This window comes from Cynoglossus semilaevis, chromosome 3 (genome assembly GCF_000523025.1).
Source record: "Cynoglossus semilaevis isolate Cse_v1.0 chromosome 3, Cse_v1.0, whole genome shotgun sequence".
Classification (NCBI taxonomy): domain Eukaryota; kingdom Metazoa; phylum Chordata; class Actinopteri; order Pleuronectiformes; family Cynoglossidae; genus Cynoglossus; species Cynoglossus semilaevis.
This window is the reverse complement of record NC_024309.1, coordinates 6185221-6190271: the sequence shown is the minus strand read 5'-3', so window position 1 is coordinate 6190271 and position 5051 is coordinate 6185221. Positions and strand designations below refer to the sequence as shown.

The 5051-nt window shown below is 41.6% G+C and overlaps 1 protein-coding gene across 3 annotated transcripts in view; it reads left to right on the top strand.

Annotated features, from left to right (window-relative positions):
- LOC103377042 (partitioning defective 3 homolog) overlaps positions 1-5051 on the top strand; it is a 253608-nt gene that overhangs the window by 103395 nt on the left and 145162 nt on the right. The window lies entirely within an intron of this gene.

Here is a 5051-nt window from a genome sequence, read left to right as displayed (position 1 = left end):
TGGCTCGGTCAATAAACTAGTAGTGATTGAGCAGTTGCTACTAAAATATCTTCAAATATTAAACCTGTAGCCAGCCTAAATAACCGACATGAACCTAGTGTTATATTCAGTGCAGCAGCCTGTCAGTTATCAGGCAGACTCTCTCTTGTTTCCTGGTCACCTGCACAAATAATCATATTGCCTTTCTCCCCCCTGTGAGCTACCTTGCTTGGAGGCACAGAGTCAATACTTTAATGACATCTGGTGAAGAGAGAGCTCGGTGCATCGATGCCTTCTCCACCACTACATTTCTACACACATATGGACAGCCAATCAAGTGCAACTTTAATCTCCAATTCTTGATCTGAGGCTAAAAAACAAAAAAACAAAAAACAGTATCTCTTTGTTGAAACCTTTGGCTAGCACGTAATTGTCTGCGGCTTAAAGAGAACGAACTTAGCGAGTCTGTTTCTAGACTAGACCGGTGCACTAGCCCACACGGTGGACAGAGCCCCAGGCCAGCTCCAGGGGATGTTCGAGCGGTTGAACATGGAAAAGGAAAACAGCAATAAACTCTCAGAAACTAAAGCAGCTTCAAACTTACCTCACTGTTTATATCCTCCCTTTTGCAGCACTCTGCAGTGCATTTGTGTGTCCGTGTGGGTGGGGGCCTTCACATCACTTTTGGATAAATTCATAAAGAATTTTTCAAAAAGGAAGTTGGGTTTTTTTTATGTGAAGGAGTGCACAGAAAACCATTCATCCACATTCCAAGGCTATGAATCCATGTCTGCCGAGAGGATGCTAGGAGGAATTCTCCAGACCCTCAAGGGTCTCCAGGAAGACACAGTCTGGTCCAAAAACAGCCTTGCGGGTTTTTGCTTAAACATTCGTGAAATATTCATCAACATCACATACATTGTAGTTTGATTTAAAGCGACGCTTAAAAAGTTGTGTTTGAGCCGTTAGCTGTGTCAAAATAAAAGCCCCGTTTGGTGCCGTTCCTTTGGAAAACAAGTGTGTGTTTGTGTATCGGAGCAGGTAATGAACACAGTCAGTGGCATCATTTAGTTGATTTATCACACAGCGGGGCAGGTTGATTGTAAACGCACAATTATGGAAAGGGAGCAATTTAACATCCAATTATTAACTTAAGATCTTTATGATGAACATTAATAATCAGAAAACCATCGTTTCTGCCCTAAAAACTCTTCCTTTTGTCTATTGCGATTCAACATGGCTGCTCTGTCATTTACTCTTTCTCTCTGTCTGGATCTCTCTATTTCGCTCTCTCTGGCACTGCATGCTGGGAGCAGTGGTGGCGCTGGTAGTTTAGAAGTAGATTTTTTCTGCTTTCACCAACTTCTTTTTCTCTGGTAGTTTGTCGTAGCAGCACCGGTTGATTTTGTGTTGGCGGGTGTGTGTCTGTGAGGTTTCCCCTCCCATGTGTGGTTGATCCTCCTCGCTTCTTCTCTGTGAGAGAAGGTTTAAGATAAGCAGAGCCGTGGTACGGTGTGTTCAAAGACTGGTGTAAAACTCAGGAACTCTGACAACCTCCTCCTGGTGTTGACACAGCCGACGTTTGCTGTTTACATTGATCCGTTCTAGGTGTTTTTCTTCCAACCACGATCATATGGCTGCCGCTGTCATGGTAACGACGGACAGGAGCCCTGTTTAGCGACACACGTGTGTGTGTGTGTGAGTGAAGGCAAACATTACCAGTCTCTCAGAGCCGTGGAATCTGGTGGCAGGAGGCCGCCCACTGCTGTGTGAGGAGCTCTTTAAAAGAGACACTTGAAGAAGAAGACCTATAGAAAGGTGGAATGTTCTAGAATTAAAAATCAAGGCTGCTGACATAGATCCCAATAAAGGCCAGTTTAAAGGTCAAAGGTCCCTCTCTCTCCCACTCAAACTTATTAACACTTATTCTCCTGCTCTGTTTATAAAATAAATAGACGCCTTGCAATCCAAACAACTATCACGGCATACTTGATATTACATTTTCCGAGGAAGCCTGATAAGGCTGTAAATGTTTCTGGGCTGTTTTTCTCTTTACAAAAAAACTTTCTATAAAGAGAGTTTTTCCCATTCCTCCTGAAGTCATTTCTTTGCCCTTGAGATCTTCTCTGTCTTGCCTTGTTTTTACTCTGCCTTATTTTCTGTTTGTTCTCCTTTTATCAATAAATTGTACACAGTGACTCTCTGCCCTTCTGCTTATCTTATTTCAACAGATTTAAGGACTTTTTTTCTTCCCGTGTTGCAAGGTTTTTCATGTATAAACTCTACTGCGCTGGAAATGGATTTCTACTTCCTGTCTCTCCCTTTGTGCTTGTGTTTGTATGTGTTCTCGGGCATCACTGTGCAGTGGACGGATGGACGAGCATGATGATTGGATGGATGGATGGGTGGTGGGTTGGATGCATAAATGGTTGGATGGATGGACGTCTGTGTCTGCAAGACTTTAAATCCATTGATTAGTATCATCTTCAGAAATTTTCCTCATCTATCGTCGCAAACAAACCTTTTTTTTCATCTCTTAAATTAACTACTGCTCAGATGGCTGTTATCATAAATTTAAAAATACATATACATCTTTACATATAGGATGAGCTGATTTTTTGTTTTGTTTCACTGATGCAGCACCTCGACACAGTCCTGTCTGCACGGCTGGTTATGAATTTGTTAATTCTTGATTAAAGTTCATGCGTTCACCTTCTCAGATTTGCTCTGTGGAGTGAGAAATCACTTTCTCAATGAGAATAATTGAACGCAGGCGGGGAAGCGGGGGGTACCAGCTCATTACCCACAAATCACTGGGAGCAGGGACACCTTAGCTAAAGACGCTAATGATTTCGAGGAATAAGTCTTGGGGTTCGGCAGGGAATCAAACCTAGTTTTGGCAGTGAAGATTAGAGCAGTTTGATTTGTTTCATATTTCTTTGGACTTTTAGGGAAATTATTTTACTTTTTGTAAGATGGGCCAAGGTTTTACTAACATGATTAATATTGAACCAAATGCCTTATAATAAAGCTATTAGTCTATTTAAAAAAAGGCATAAATAAATAAAAATATCATCATCATCATCATATAAAAGGCATATATTTATATTGTTAATATATCATGCCACAAGAAAAGCTTTTTTTTCCCTTTTTTTTTACCACGTCTTAACTGTGTCTGTCTGTCTGACCGAGTTCAGTTTCCCACAAAAGTGAAGTCATTGAATGCCATTCATTTGATCCCCCCCCCCCCGTTCTTTCTCACCCTTTTTTCACTGCCCTTTTAAAATATGCCACACAATTTCACTATCCACTCAGTGCCAAATGAGTTCACTCTGACACAATGAGCTCCATTGTCAGGATAGGCTTTTTCTCACTGTTTTATAGGTTCCATTAAGGGGCAATGCTTTTAAGTTGTTGAAGGAATGTAATAAGGCCCCGGCCAACAGTAAACATCCACGTCTCTGGGCCGTAGAGAAACACGAGATGGGCTGTTTTGCCATCTTGGCCAAAGAAATCCATTTAATTTGCATTGGCCGGAGAATAAAAGTGGTCACAGTCAGATACGGGGGAATGAGGAGGCATCATTTCAGGGACAAGGAAATTGAAGGGAACGTAGGAAAAAACACACTCTGTAAAAGGAGAGGTTGAAGAGCTGAAATTGGTAGCAGGCCAATCAGTTCGTGTGTCAGAGAAGTACTGTAACTATGGTGGCAGTATCCTCTCCTACTAAGGGTTATAATTTGGATTTATTTAGATTTATTTTTTAATTATTTCTCACCATTTAGGACTATTGTTCATAAAGCGCAAGGGATGAAACATGGTAATGGACACTTGCTTATTAAAGAAATATCTACAAGATCGTTCAATTAATCTTACCCCATACTCCCCCAAACATATTCATTACTTCTCTCTTAACACAAAGGAAATACAATCAAATATTTGTGTAATTTCCCCACTTATTTACTTGAGTGCACTCAGGTGTCCCGCCCCCTACTTTGGAAAAATCTCCCCAATACAGGTAGAACGTGCATTCCGCAAATACAAATAGACCAGCACTTTGAGCAGCTAACTACGGATAAGAAACAGACAGAAGCGGATAACAGGGAGTAAGAAGGCTGCATGTAGTACTATGTAGTATGCAGTATTATTCAGGTAAAAAAACTACTCCTAGAATCCTCCGAGCGGACGCTGAATCTGGGAATGGTGGGAATAGCATCAATGCAGTGACCATGCTTCTTATTGCTAGCAGTTTTTCAAATGAGCCCCCCCTCCCCCCCCCCCCGTTGTGCCGCCACTGTACAGTTTGACATAGAAGACGCTCCCTGCTGAGCTTCATCACAACATTCTCAGAGGTTCTCACATGCTTTCCTGATTTCCTCCAGCCTCACGCTGACTGCCCTTCCATTTGTAGTGTGCTGCAGATGAATGTTGTTTTAGAGTCTGTGCCTCCGATTGGCTGAAATACTGAAAAGCAATATCAATGTAAGTTTGCACATTTGCAGTATCTGTGTTTTAACACCCAAGCCTGGAGGGATAGCTGTAGGTTTTTATGTGCTTGTACATGAACGTAACTCTTTCACACTAAAGTGAATGAGGATTTCTCTAAGTTTTGTAGAGCAATATTTTTTTCAAATGTATTTATGTTCAAAAATCGGAAAGAAATATCTCAATTGGGCATAGGTTTTGTTGCATTCTTAGGGAGTGTAGCAAAATTTCTGCAAGTGTGATGCGTTCATACATAATTCATCTCTTGTGAATCATATATTGTGATATAGACAACAAAAGGCGTTTATCCGTAAAAATTGCTTTTCTATAAAAACACACATCTCCGCCATAATATCCGTAAAAATTGCTTTTCTATAAAAGCACACATCTCCCATGTCGTGCCCACCTGCCCTTGGTCCGCTGGATTTCTGTGGCTACAGAGGAGTCTTCTGGGACCTCCCCCTCATTACTGACCCTCCACAGGCCTCCTCATTTCCACGGAAGCCTCTTCATTTAGCCCCAGCTGAGAACAAGTCCAAGGCTAAATGGCTTTCTGTCTCGCCCTTATCCAAGTATTTCAACTTCCA